This window comes from Pongo abelii, chromosome 2 (genome assembly GCF_028885655.2).
Source record: "Pongo abelii isolate AG06213 chromosome 2, NHGRI_mPonAbe1-v2.0_pri, whole genome shotgun sequence".
Taxonomy (NCBI): Eukaryota; Metazoa; Chordata; class Mammalia; order Primates; family Hominidae; genus Pongo; species Pongo abelii.
The window spans coordinates 166,668,619-166,684,640 of NC_085928.1; the positions used below are offsets into that span (position 1 = coordinate 166,668,619).

General features: G+C 35.6%; 1 protein-coding gene across 6 annotated transcripts in view; it reads left to right on the forward strand.

Annotated features, from left to right (window-relative positions):
• The window catches only part of LEKR1 (leucine, glutamate and lysine rich 1), a 228,002-nt gene that overhangs the window by 133,892 nt on the left and 78,088 nt on the right, over window positions 1-16,022 (forward strand). The gene's annotated exons all lie outside the window — the stretch shown is intronic.

A 16,022-nucleotide genomic window follows, 5' to 3' on the forward strand; every position in this document is an offset into this window, starting at 1 on the left:
ATTCTGACTGGTGTGAGATGGTATCTTATTGTGGTTTTAATTTGCATTTCTCTAATGATCATGATGATGAGCTTTTTTTCATGTTTGTTGGCTGCATGTATGTCTTCTTTTGAAAACTGTCTGTTCATGTTCTTTGCCTACTTTTTAATGGGGTTGTTTGTTTTTTCCTTGTACATTTTTTTAAGTTCCTTGTAGACTCTGGATATTACACTTTTGCCAAATGGATAGATTGCAAAAATTTTCTTCCATTCTTTAGGTTGTCTGTTCACCTATTAATAGTTTCTTTTGCTGTGCAGCTCTTTAATTAGATCTCATTTGTCAATTATTGATTTTGTTGCTATTGCTTTTAACATTTTCATCATGAAATCTCTGCCTGTACCTATGTCCTGAATGATATTGCCTAGATTTTCTTCTAGGGTTTTTATAGCTTTGGGTTTTACATTTAAGCCTTTAATCCATCTTGAGTTGATTTTTGTATACAGCATAAGAAAGGGGTCCAGTTTCAGTTTTCCACACATGGCTAGCCAGTTCTCCCAGCACCATTTATTAAATAGGGAATCCTTTCCCCATTGCTTGCTTTTGTCAAGTTTGTCAAATATCAGAGGTTGTAGGTGTGCTGTCTTATTTCTGAGTTCTCTATTCTTTTCTATTGTTCTGTATGTCTGTTTTTGTACTGGTACCATGTGTTTTGGTTACTATAGCCTTGCAGTATAGCTTGAAGTTGGGTAGCATGATGCCTCCAGCTTTGTTCTTTTTGATTAGGATTGCCTTGGCTAGTCAGGCTCTTTTAAGTTCCATATGAATTTTAAAATAGTTTTTTCTAGTTGTGTGAAGAATGTCAATTGTAGTTTAATGGGAATAGCATTGAATCTATAAATTACTTTGGGCAGTATGGCCATTTAAATAATGTTGATTCTTCCTATCCATGAGCATGGAATGTTTTTCCATTTGTTTGTGTCCTCTCTGATTTCCTTGAGCAGTCATTTGTAGTTCTCCTTGAAAAGGTTTTTCATTTCCCTTGTTAGCTGTATTCTTAGGTTTTTAAAATTGTTTTTTTATAGTAGTTGTGAATGGGAGTTCATTCAGTGTTTGGCTCTTGGCTCACCTGTTGTTGATGTATAGGAATGTTTTTGCATATTTATTTTGTATCCTGAGACTGCTGAAATTGCTTATCACCTTAAGAAGCTTTTGGGCTGAGACAGGTTTCTAGGTGTAGGATCATATTATGTGCAAATAAAGGTAATTTGACTTCTTATTTTCCTATTTGGATATCCTTTATTTCTTTCACTTGCCTGATTGCTCCGGCCAGAACTTTCAATACTATGTTTTATAGGAGTGGTGAGAAAGGGCATCTTTGTTTATGCCAGTTTTCCAGGGAAATGCTTCTAGCTTTTGCACATTCAGTATAATATTGGCTGTGTGTTTGTCATATATGGCTCTTATTATTTTGAAGTATGTTCCCTTAACGCATAGTTTATTGAGAGGTTTTAACATAAAGGGATGTTGAATTTTATCAAAGGCCTTTTCACCATTTATTGAGATCACCATGTGGTTTTTGTCTTTAGTTCTGTTTATGTGATGAATCACATTTATTGATTTGCATATGTTTAACCAAGCTTGCATCCTAGGGATGAAGCCAACTTGATTATGGTGGATAAGCTTTTTGATGTGCTGCTGGATTCAGTTTGCCAGTATTTAATGAGGATTTTTGCATTGATGTTCATCAGGGATATACTGGCCTGAAGTTTTCTTTTCTTTCTTTTTTTTTTTTGTTACATCTCTGCCAGGTTTGGCTATTAGGATGATGCTGGTTCTTATGACCAGACAAGTTCAGCACTAGCTTAAAAATAATAAGAAGAAATGTGGGAAAAAGGATGTTCATACTGTAGAATAGTTAAAAAAAAAAAAAAAGTAAGTAGCTTACATTTTCAAAAAGAACAGCATTTGTGAATTTTTTTAGTTAGTCACAATCAGCCAAAACTAACTTTAATTCAAACAGTAAAGTAATTTATTGAAAGGATATTAGATATTCAGAATATCTAAGAGGGTGGAAGAACCAGGCTGAGAAAGTGGTTAGGAACCCAGTAAAGGGAGGCTGCTAGACTCACAGCCAAAATCATTCCACAAGAACTCTCTGGTGAGGATGCAGCTTCTGTGTCCCTAAGACATTGGACACTTACCTCACTTGCTTTCTCCTCTGGTCCTGAACAACAGTTGATCCCTCTACTCCTTCAGTTTCTTGGCATCAGTTGCTCTTGGATCAGATCTTGGGAAAAATATATTTTTAAAAGCCTGGAAATGAAAAGCCATGTTTGGCCACCTAGCCCTAGCATATTTAAACTGTTTTTATAAGGATGTTCTGCTGCTGCGAAAATGGCAGTATATATCTTTAGAACAGTGTAGCAAATCCAGAAGTAGAATCAGATTTTAATGTAGGCATCATTAACAATGGGGGAAAAGCAAAATTATATAATAAGTGCTATAGAGATAACCAAAGGAAATAAACATTACATCAAAATAAGCCTCAAGGCAAACTAGCACACAGTAAAAATACACAGAATGTATCCTAATTATGGAGGGATAAAGCAGCACCTTAAAAATTACAAAGAGTAAGACTGACAGAATTTGTCTATTAAAAAGGTAGAATTTTTTAGTTCAAATCTGCCAAACAACCTAAAAACAGCAGACTGACAAAAAAGTATTTGTTTCATATATGATATACAAAGTGTTAAAATCCACACCATGTAAAGGATTTATTCAACTGTGTAAGAGAACTCCAAGACCCCAAGCAAATGGGTGAAAGACAGAAACAGACCATTAACACAGGAAAAACACATAATAAACACAAAATGTTCAATTACTAATAACTAACTAAATAAAATGCTACTTTTTAAATTAGTACAAAGACTTTAATGATAAAGTTTTCCTTCATTTGGTGACATAAATTATTACTGTATTTTTTTCAGCCCACAGAAATGTTTGTAGTTATCACCTTTTTGATAATTTATACTTAGAAAACAATCAGAAGAGGAAAATTATTTTTGTGGAAAGATCACATTTATAATAGTGAATAATTAGAACTAATTTATGCCCAACACTAATGATAGGAGTAATACATTATCCCACGCCAACATTTAGGACATTACGCAGACTTTTTAAATGACAATATGACCACTGGGCATCAACATAAAAACATGCTTATGATTATGTTACAGTGTAAAAAGAATCCACAAAATTATATGTGTAATATAATTACAGTTACATCACAATAGGTGTATTTGTGAACAGAAACCAGAAAGGACCATGGAAATATGAAAATAAATTTTAGGTGATGGAAAGGGGTAATTTTTTTTCTCTTTTAAATTTTTTTCTGATGGTGTTTTAGCAATAAACTTTTTTCAAAAAAAGAAAAAAATCACCCAACACATCTTTCAAGATTTAGCTCACATTCTGCCTCCTACAGTGAAAAAAAAAAACGAACTCCTCAAAACAATACAGTGCTATAATTAGCCACAGTTTTTATACTCATTAAGATTTTACCTTTATTAAGTCCAGTCTATATCCAAAGCAAACGTACAGTGTAGGTCAGTGTTCTCTGTACTTTTCGGATGTTTTCAGTCTTCATATATAAGTTATGGAGTTGTAGATAGAATATAGACTCTTCTAAAAGGCAGTATAATTGCAGAGCAAAGAGCTATTTTTATTTATTTATTTATTTCCTTTCTTTCTTTCTCTGTCTCTCCTTTTACAGACAGGGTCTTGTTCTGTCACCCAGCCTGGAATACGTGATCATAGGTCACTGTAACCTCAAACTCCTGGCCTCAAGCATGAGCCACCGTGCCTGACCCCACATAATTTCAAGACTAAATTAGGGTTTCATTTTTGCTGCTGGTGTTGAATAGATTCACACCATGGATAACACCCAAACTGTGATAACAGAGAAAACATTTTTGAAAGGCTGTTACATTTCTCTTGCTTGAAATCATTTAAAATTAATAGTCAGAAGTGGACAGGATTATTAGCCCTATTCTCAACTAGCGATGACAAATACCACTTTACTACGTACCTATCTGTGAAGGGTACCAGGTTGGTTTTTTTGTTTTGTTTTGTTTTGTTTTAACAACCAACAATCTTACTCATTCTCATATCAGGGTCCCCATTTAGAAATTGTCAAAACATTTAGAAACATGTTCACAAGTGTACTTCTTGCTTTATCCACAAATATCTTTCTGGTGAACTGATTATACCAACATATTTTTCTTCCCAATTCATTTGGCAAAAGTATTTACAGTGGTTTAGAAAGACTATAGAACTACAAGTTCAGGAAAGGCAGCAAAGTTTCCATCTCAGATTTTGCAGTGTTTTATTGCAAAGTAATTATAACTTTCTTCTTGTCTCTAGGGTCCATGAGGGACTTTCCTGATTTTCCCACCTCCAGTGCCCCAAGCCTGCCCCTTTGCTCCCTTCCTACCACCTATTTCCTACTTGTTATAACCTGATTTTATCTCTGCCTACTGTCTATTAACCTATTCGCTAGCTTCTAACCACAATAGATGTTCCCATCTATTGACCTTGGGCTGACCATGTCCTGGAACTGATTTCATTTTTTCAGCAAGTATTTATTGGACATCTTCCACACACCAGCCAATGGGCCTTCTCTTCACCTTGACTTCTAGTATGCAGGTGTCCTTCAACTCTTCATGGGTCTTCACAAGACTTCTCACCTCCTAGCTTCACACTGGTTTTATATACGGGTACTTTGAACTTTAGTGATTCTCAACAAGGTATTTTTTTTGTCCCCTGTAAATTTTTCTAGTTCCAATTATGTTCCCATTCAAATCGTTTCGTTTGGCTTTACTTTCTCTACCATCTTATGACATTTACTTTCATCATTTTAATGAACTTCAGCCATCTTCTTAATCTGCTTTCTTTTAAGTGCATGCCTAACTTTTGTTATTAGCTGACTTACGTCTGTAAGATTTTGTTATCTTGATAAGCACCATTCATAGCTTTTCCAGCTTATTAAAGTCTTTTCAGATATCATGTTAAGCTTTTGAGAAAAGGAAAAACCAATACATTACAGTGAATATCTTTTCCCCAGATAAATCATCAGGTTAATATAATGGACATAGTATTTTAGATTTTCTTTGGGCACATCAAATAAGGGCAGACTGATACACCACTCATCTCTTCTTTCTTTTGTCCTGTTTTTAAGAAAATAATTGTTTGTTTAAAGAATATATTAGAAATCACTTAAATTCACTTTTTGTTATGAACTTTCTAAATGGCTTATTTTAATTAATAATCATAAGTTCAATTCTAAGCATTTGCATTGTTTATATACTCCTTCCTGTAAGCCATTTTACCAGCTTCTCTGCAGTTGTAGAACTAGCTTTAGGTGCTAAGTATCACAATAAGGCTTTTGTAGTACTAATTGAACATCTTCCTTTCTGTATTCCTGGCCTAATCCTCTGCCCCACCTTCTATCCCACCACTCTGCCTTTTTTTATTCAGAGAATTCAGACTCTATACTGTCCATTTCCCCTGAATATTGCAATCCCTTCATTCATTTCACTTGAATTTCTATACTGTGGCCTTTTATTATCCATGCCTTTAGTTATTCCTTATTCTTTCTTAGGTTATCTCTCCTAATCAATGAGTTAACATTTTATCCTTTTTTTAACTAACATGAAATATATATTTCATACCTGAATTTTTTAACGTCTGCTGAATATTATGTCACTATTGTGCTTCCTTATATTTTAAAAACTGTTCTAATATTTTATAGTCCCATATTTCTTACTTTTGAATTCACTTTTAGAATAAACTTTATCTTTCTTTGTTTCAAACTATGTAAATATCTCTCTGCTGCACCTTTCATCCCCCCACCCATGTTCCCTACCAATGTGGTATTAATTGAAAGCATGCTAAACGAAGAATCAGAACATGATGACCCTCTCACACATTAGGCAGGTGACTCTGACATGCCATTTATCCTTAATGAATATGTGTCCACACCTAGGCAATGAATGGATAGAACTAAGACCTTGAAAGGCCCTTTGGGCTCTGATATGCTATGATTCTGATTCTAACTCTGATGCCATTTTCTTGTTTCCAAAGTTAAATAAATGCTCATATTTTTCACATTTCATTACTTTTTTCCTTGTAAATCACTATTGAAAGGTTTCAGCTTTGATTCAAGTATGTGGTTTTTGTTTGTTTGGTTGGTTGGTTTTGTTTTGAGATGGAGTCTCACTCTGTTGCCCAGACTGGAGTGCAGTGGTGCAATCTCGGCTCACTGCAACCTCCACCTCCCGGATTCAAGTGATTCTCGTGCCTCAGCCTCTGGAGTAGCTGGGATTACAGACATACGCCACCAAGCCTGGCTAATTATTGTATTTTTAGTAGAGACGGGGTTTCACCATGTTGGCCAGGCTGGTCTCAAACTCCTGACCTCAGGTGATCTGCCCTTCTAGGCCTCTCAAAGTGCTGGGATTACAGGCGTGAGCCCCCATGCCTGGCCCAAGCATACAGTTTTTATGATCATTACTTTTCTACATGAAAAACTTTTAACTTTGTTTTCCCCACATTTTTTCCCTTTATTTCTGTCTTGAAATAGAGATGCTCAAAAATTTAAATACATGTGTTAATTCTGGTGCATATAGTTTAATAGTGGTTTAGGAGTAAATAATGGGCTATCAATAGCAACGTAACTCTTAATGCCAAAATTTGATTTTTTCATAGAAAAGCCAACATATAAAGTAAAAATTTGAAGACCAAATTTTTTGTTTCCTTTTAAAGATTTATTTACCTAAGTTCTGTAATTTTATGTTTAGCTCACACTAATAACTTCCAAAATGCACAATTTATCTCAATTGATATAATCCTCTCAGAGGTCATTGTGACCCACAGTCAGTCTACTTAAATGATTTTCCTTCCACCTGCTAGAATAAAATGTCCTTTACTTTTTGTCAGCAGTCACAAATATTGGAAGACAGAGTTCAAATAAGTCACTTCAGCATTCAGCTTATTTTTAATATCCTTCCTTAAATTTATTTTACCAACTTTCAAATTTATTCCAAGTGAAAAAACTTTTGACTTTTTTATTTTAGTAAGCTGTTCAGTATAGTAAATAACACAAATAATTTAAAAAATGATTGTGCATATAACATTTTAACATCCTAATTGAATTTTTTAAAACAGCTTTATAGAGACAAAATTCACAAATTACAAAATTCACCCACTTTAAGTGTACAATTCAGTGGTTTTTAGGACATTTGCAGAGTTGTGTGACCATCAGCAAAGTCGAATTTTGGGAGATTTCTTTCACACCAAAAAGAAACTTTGTGACCATCAACAGCCGCTCCCCTTACACTCCTGCCCCTTTCCAACAATCCTTAACCTACTTTCTATCTCTATAGAGTTACCTATCCTGGACATTTTATACAAATAGAACCATACAATATGCGGTCTTTTGTGTGTGGCATCTTTCACTTAGGATAATGTTTGTGAGTTTCATCCATGTTGTAGCATGTGTAAGTACTGCATTCCTTAATTAGTAGCTTGTTTAGTAGCTTGTGATTCAAGTCACAAAATGAGTGACGTCGTTCAGTTGGAAAAAATACTGAGCTGGGATCCAAACAGTTTTGCTTTCTGGTACTGTTTAGACCTTTTATAGGCCCTTTGAATAAGTTATTAATTTCTTTGACTCAGTTACTTCATCTGTAAATTGGGAATATGGTAGCTTTTCTTACCTACCTTAATACATTAGAATAGGCAAGATAAAATGTAGGATCATATAAAGAACTATATATTCAAATGTATTTCAAAGTAACTTTCCTGATGTGATAGCAAACCAAATGATTATATTTAGTATACAAGCATTCAAATTTCTTTAAATACTACTTCAATTTCAGAAGAAAACTATACATTTTAATTTCTCTTTGCCCAAAGGTCTATTCACCTCGACTTGTTTATTTTCTAGTCAGCCCTGATTAGCTGTAACAGTAGTCTGCCTGCTCTTAGAAAACGTTACTGAAGAAGGGAGTGCCTATGTTTAATTCAGGAGTCATCCATCTGTATGGCAGATAGAGATCTATGAACACAGATCCACAAGGACCTTACCTGCAAGGTCTGATTTTCAGAGAGCATTCACTGTGGTGACTTGACCAGCCTTTATGATTCCTTTTGAACTGTTGGACTTTAGTTGGAATAATGTGACCTTGGCTTCAAATAAAAGGGGAAAGTGCTGATTTTACAAACACAAAACCAAGGAAGTTTGTAATTATTTTTAGTTGTATTAAATCCAACAGCCCTTAAAAGAGACCAGCTTGATAATGGACCACTGTGGGCTGCTTCTGTGTCCAAAAGTAGATGGACAAAAAGTTTAGCCTGATCTCTAGACAAATTGCAAGCCAGGCAGTACTAACTAAAATTCTAAGAAATCTTTTTTAGAACCTGATCACCATTGAAATGTGAGTCTTATAAAAGGATCTCCTGTGGAAGCCATGTGATCTTTGATCACTGGAGTCCTCTAAGATTCTTTGTTTTCTTGCCTTTTCATTTGCTCCCAACATTGAGCTTCCATCTAAAGATTACCACTGTTTTATGTATCATCTCTATTTTATTAATGTTTGAATCATAGAGGAATTTTCTATAATGATCATAGGCATCTACTCCTTATAATGGATGTCATTCATCTGAGACTCCTTTCTCTCCTTTGAGATAGCTGTAATTCTGGTTCATTCTCTAGTCATTTTTCATTTGTGCCATTGCAAACTTCTCTCCTTGTTCTTTACCTCCAACATCATTTTCTTATTCTAAGGCTAGATTTTAGCCCTACCACTTTCTTTGCCTTTTCTTTAACTGTACCATAGGACCTTGGGAATAAATTTTAGACTTCATTTTTTAAATTCTATGGCTTCTGACCTTTGCCTGATTTCCTAAGTTCACCCCTCTCAGATAGTTTGCCCTTGCATTCTTTCTCCCATTATATATACTTGTAGCCTGAGGTGTCTACATCATCCCATCCCAATGTTGTCTCCTCCTGCTCATTCAGATACCAGTTTCCAATTTATTTAGTCATTCAGCAATATTTATTAGGCACCTAAGATGAGCACTAGGCTTGATCAGGCACAACTATGATAGATGTTCTGTCTTCTCTCTCATACACGGCTTCTATACTAAGCATGATTCATCCTCAGGGAAACCTCAGCTAAGCAGTGAATAGAAAGGAGCTTTAATCTGTTCCTTCCCTAACACCTACATGGGCACACTCCTCCCTACACACACAGACACTTTTACACATGGACTCACCCAGGCACAGATATACCGGCTGCTCATAGACATTTACAGCTCATCCACATTTATGGGCTGACAGCATATGAATAATAGTGACACTGTCTAAATGAGGAATTAATGATCTTTCCCCATACTCCCACCCTCTTGCCCAATGTCTCTTACCTCTTGGCAGCATCTCTAACATCTCTCTCCTACTAGCTAATCACTGGTACTATCTTAACATCTTTAAAAAAGTCATTCCTGTGAGTTCAGCTAGATTTCCTACTATAATCTAAATAGCAGCTGACATTCACATACCACTTGCCATATGTCAGCCATAGGTACCCCCTTACTATCACCCTCCTGGGTTAAGCACTTTTATTATCTCCAGTTTACAAATTAAATTACTAAGGCCTAGAGGAATTCAGTCATTTGCCCAGGACTGCACAGCTACTAATCAGCAGAACCGGAACCTGATTCCAGAACTTTACTACCAGATTTCCACTGCCTAGGAGCACCAAAGCATATACATTGTTATCATTAATGTATGCTTCAGAGTGAGCTACTGTATCAGGCCACTTCCAGCCTGGTTGATAGTAAACATAAGCTTTTATGTGGGGAAGGCAGAAGAGGTCTAGAGGAAAGTGGATACCTGATGATGGCTTACAAGAACCATCCATGGCTTACAAGATGAGTTATAAGGTGGGTATGAGTATGTTATATAGTTTAGTATTAGGCTACTTTAATATGATGGTTTTTTGTTTTCCCTTACCAAAATAAGTCATGTTCACTATTGATTAGGAAATTCCAACTTTCAGATAGAATTATAAACATTTGATGTGGATCCTTCTAGACTTTATTGTTTGAATATATATTTGTATAAAATTAGGATAAAAGAGTTTTATTACTCCTAACCTTCCCCCCTCCTATTTTCTTTATTATGAAATCCTTCCATGTCAAAAATATTCATAGTATTCTGTTGTTTGGATTAATCATAATTTATTTGATCTTACCCTATTATTAGATAGTTGTTCTCACTCTTTTTTATTAAAATATTATGATAAACATCCTCATAATTAAATTTTTATATATCTCTGAGGATTGCCTTAGAATTCCTTTAGTCTTAAAACTGTAAAACATGTTTGTGTTGTTTTGTTGCTTTTTACTTTTATATTATGTAATTGTGTGGTAGAATTAATTCTTAAAGTGCAATTAGTTCAGAGTAGTTTCGTAGCATGAAAAGACTCTTTAGAAGACAAGGAGAAAACTCCTTGTCTTTTGCCTCTTTTACTGCCATCCTAGCACAGAGAAAAAGTGTGCAGAAAGAAGAGTCAGTACTCGGTGGCTGAATATACACTCCATCTCCTTCAGTTTTGCACAGAATTAGCCCTGCATACAGGACTCTCTGTAAGCATGATCTCTGACTATGAAATACACTGATTCATTAAAAGAAGTTGATATTTATGTAGTTATGTAACACTACTGGAAAATGTCCTAAATATTTTTAGATCTAAACTTCTCTTTTATTTATTAACTTACTTTATTATTGAAGACAATTATGGAGTTGAAGAGCAACTCCAAGACACATAATTGTCAGATTCACCAAAGTTGAAATGAAGGAAAAAATGTTAAGGGCAGCCAGAGAGAAAGGTCGGGTTACCCTCAAAGGGAAGCCCATCAGACTAACAGCTGATCTCTCGGCAGAAACTCTACAAGCCAGAAGAGAGTCAGGGCCAATATTCGACATTCTTAAAGAAAAGAATTTTCAACCCAGAATTTCATATCCAGCCACACTAAGCTTCATAAGTGAAGGAGAAATAAAATCTTTTACAGACAAGCAAATGCTGAGAGATTTTGTCAACACCAAGCCTGCCGTAAAAGAGCTCCTGAAGGAAGCACTAAACATGGAAAGGAACAACCGGTACCAGCCACTGCAAAAACATGCCAAATTGTAAAGATCATCGAGGCTAGGAAGAAACTGCATCAACTAATGAGCAAAATAACCAGCTAACATCATAATGACAGGATCAGTTTCACACAAAACAATATTAAGTTTAAATGTAAATGGGCTAAATGCTCCAATTAAAAGACACAGACTGGCAAATTGAATAAAGAGTCAAGACCCATCAGTGTGCTGTATTCAGGAAACCCATCTCACGTGCAGAGACACACATAGGCTCAAAATAAAGGGATGGAGGAAGATCTACCAAGCAAATGGAAAACAAAAAAAGGCAGGGGTTGCAATCCTAGTCTCTGATAAAACAAACTTTAAACCAACAAAGATCAAAAGAGACAAAGAAGGCCATTACATAATGGTAAAGAGATCAATTCAACAAGAAGAACTAACTATCCTAAATACATATGCACCCAATACCAGAGCACCCAGATTCATAAAGCAAGTCCTTAGAGATCTAAAAGGAGACTTAGACTCCCCCACAATAATAATGGGAGACTTTAACACCCCACTGTCAACATTAGACAGATCAATGAGACAAAGTTAACAAGGATATCCAGGAATTGAACTCAGCTCTGCACCAAGTGCACCTAATAGACATCTACAGAACTCACCACCCCAAATCAACAGAATATACATTCTTCTCAGTCAGCACTACACCGCACTTATTCCAAAATTGACCACATAGTTGGAATTAAAGCACTCCTCAGCAAATGTAAAAGAACAGAAATTATAACAAACTGCCTCTCAGACCACAGTGCAATCAAACTAGAACTCAGGATTAAGAAACTCACTCAAAACTGCTCAACTACATGGAAACTGAACAACCTACTCCTGAATGACCACTGGGTACATAATGAAATGAAGGCAGAAATAAAGATGTTCTTTGAAACCAATGAGAACAAAGACACAACATACCAGAATCTCTGGGACACATTTAAAGCAGTGTGTAGAGGGAAATTTATAGCACTAAATGCCCACAAGAGAAAGCAAGAAAGATCTAAAATTGGCACCCTAACATCACAATTAAAAGAACTAGAGAAGCAACAGCAGACACATTCAAAAGCTAGCAGAAGGCAAGAAATAGATCAGAGCAGAACTGAAGGAAATAGAGACACAAAAAACCCTTCAAAAAATCAATGAATCCAGGAGCTGGTTTTCTGAAAAGATCAACAAAATTGATAGACCACTAGCAAGACTAATAAAGAAGAAAAGACAGAAGAATCAAATAGACGCAATAAAAAATGGTAAAGGAGATATCACCACCGATCCCACAGAAATACAAACTACCATCAGAGAATACTATAAACACCTCTACGCAAATAAACTAGAAAATCTAGAAGAAATGGATAAATTCCTCAACACATACACCCTCCCAAGACTAAACCAGGAAGAAGTTGAATCTCTGAATAGACCAATAACAGGCTATGAAATTGAGGCAATAATTATTAGCTTACCAACCGAAAAAAGTCCAGGACCAGATGGATTCACAGCCGAATTCTACCAGAGGTACAAGGAGGAGCTGTTACCATTCCTTCTGAAAATATTCCCATCAACAGCAAAAGAGGGAATCCTCCCTAACTCATTTTATGAGGCCAGCATCATCCTGATACCAAAGCCTGGCAGAGACCCAATGAAAAAAGAGAATTTTAGACCAATATCCCTGATGAACATCGATGCAAAAATCCTCAATAAAATACTGGAAAACCAAATCCAGCAGCACATCAAAAAGCTTATCCACCATGATCAAGTGGGCTACATCCCTGGGATGCAAGGCTGGTTCAACATACGCAAATCAATAAACGTAATCCAGCATATAAACAGAACCAATGACAAAAACAGTGTGATTATCTCAATAGATGCAGCAAAGGCCTTTGACAAAGTTAAACAACCTTCATGCTAAAAACTCTCAATAAATTAGGTATTGATGGGACATATCTCAAAATAATAAGAGCTATCTATTACAAACCCACAGCCAATATCATGCTGAATGGGCAAAAACTGGAAGCATTCCCTTTGAAAACTGGCACAAGACAGGGATACCCTCTCTCACCACTCCTATTCAACATAATGTTGGAAGTTCTGGCCAGGGCAATCAGGCAGGAGAGGGAAATAAAGGGTATTCAATCAGGAAAAGAGGAAGTCAAATTGTCCCTGTTTGCAGATGATGTGATTGTGTATCTAGAAAACCCCATCGTCTCAGCCCAAAATCTCCTTAAGCTGATAAGCAAGTTCAGCAAAGTCTCAGGATACAAAATCAATGTGCAAAAATCACAAGCATTCTTATACACCAATAACAGACAAAGAGAGCCAAATCATAAGTGAACTCCCATTCACAATTGCTTCAAAGAGAATAAAATACCTAGGAATCCAACTTACAAGGGATGTGAAGGACCTCTTCAAGGAGAACTACAAACCACTGCTCAATGAAATAAAAGAGGATACAAATGGAAGAACATTCCATGCTCATGGGTAGGAAGAATCAATATCGTGAAAATGGCCATACTGCCCAAGGTAATTTATAGATTCAATGTCATCCCCATCAAGCTACCAATGACTTTCTTCACAGAATTGGAAAAAACTACTTTAAAGTTCATATGGAATCAAAAAAGAGCCCGCATCGCCAAGTCAATCCTAAGCCAAAAGAACAAAGCTGGAGGCATCATGCTACCTGACTTCAAACTATACTACAAGGCTACAGTAACCAAAACAGCATGGTACTGGTACTGAAACAGAGATATAGACTAATGGAACAGAACAGAGCCCTCAGAAATAATGCCGCATGTCTACAACCATCTGATCTTTGACAAACCTGAGAAAAACAAGCAATAGGGAAAGGATTCCCTATTTAATAAATGGTGCTGGGAAAACTGGCTAGCCGTATGTAGAGAGCTGAAACTGGATCCCTTCCTTACACCTTATGCAAAAATTAATTCAAGATGGATTAAAGACTTAAATGTTGGACCTGAAACCATAAAAACCCTAGAAGAAAACATAGGCAATACAATTCAGGACATAGGCATGGGCAAGGACTTCATGTCTAAAACACCAACAGCAATGGCAACAAAAGGCAAAACTGACAAATTGGTTCTAATTGAACTAAAGAGCTTCTGCACAGCAAAAGAAACTAGCATCAGAGTGAACAGGCAACCTACAGAATGGGAGAAAATCTTTGCAATCTACTCATCTGACAAAAGGCTAATATCCAGAATCTACAATGAACTCAAACAAATTTGCAAGAAAAAAACAAACAACCCCATCAAAAAGTGGGCGAAGGATATGAACAGACACTTCTCAAAAGAAGACATTTATGCAGCCAAAAGACACGTGAAAAAATGTTCATCATCACTGGCCATCAGAGAAACGCAAATCAAAACCACAATGAGATACCATCTCACACCAGTTAGAATGGCAATCATTAAAAAGTCAGGAAACAACAGGTGCTGGGGAGGATGTGGAGAAATAGGAACACTTTTACACTGTTGGTGGGACTGTAAACTAGTTCAACCATTGTGGAAGTCAGTGTGGCAATTCCTCAGGGATCTAGAACTAGAAATACCATTTGACACAGCAATCCCATTACTGGGTATATACTGAAAGGATTATAAATCATGCTGCTATAAAGACACATGGACATGTATGTTTATTGCGGCACTATTCACAATAGCAAAGACTTGGAACCAACCCAAATGTCCAACAATAATAGACTGGATTAAGAAAATATGGCACATATACACCATGGAATACTATGCATCCATAAAAAAGGATGAGTTCATGTCCTTTGTAGGGACATGGATGAAGCTGGAAACCATCATTCTCAGCGAACTATCACAAGGACAAAAAACCAAACACCGCATGTTCTCACTCATAGGTGGGAATTGAACAATGAGAACACACGGACACAGGAAGGGGAACATCACACACAGGGGCCTGTTGTGGGGTGGGAGGAGGGTGAAGGGATAGCATTAGCAGATATACCTAATGTTAAATGACGAGTTAATGGGTGCAGCACACCAACATGGCACATGTATACACATGTAACTAACCTGCATGTTGTGCACATGTACCCTAAAACTTAAAGTATAATAAAAAAAAGTGGAAAAAATAAAACAGATTTTAGTTTAAATGAGTTATTAATTTGTTATTTGAAAGATTAATTTATCATTCACCAAGGCCAAATGAGACACTTGATTGTAATTTATATAAGGACAAATATATCTTAATGATATTTGTACACTGAATCTAAGCAGATAAAATAATATTATATTTTAATAATAAAATAATTTAAATAAACTTAATTTAAATAATTTAAACAGTTAAATAATTTAAAATAGTGAAAAATAAAATAATTTAAAATAGTGAAAAAATAAGACAGGTGTTTAAATGAGTTATTAATTTGTTATTTAAAAGATTAATTTATCATTCACCAAGGCCAAATGAGGCACTTGTTATTTATATAAGGACAAATAAATATATCTTAATGATATTTGTACACTGAATCTAACTGGTATGAAACCTAGCTACAAATAGAGTAGGTGTTTAATAAGTGTCTATTGAAATAAAATAACAAATAAGAAAGTTACGTTTTAATGCCAAGACACATACCAGATAATATCAATGAAAACTGCAGAACTATTTTTTGTTTCATGTACTGTATTTTAATCTTAGGCACTTAATTCTAAACATATTTGCTGGTACTCTTATTTCTAAAGTCTGCGAAGTTTTATTCATTCTTTCAATGATCATTTTTTAATCAACTTCCATGTCTCAAGCACTATGACTATAACAG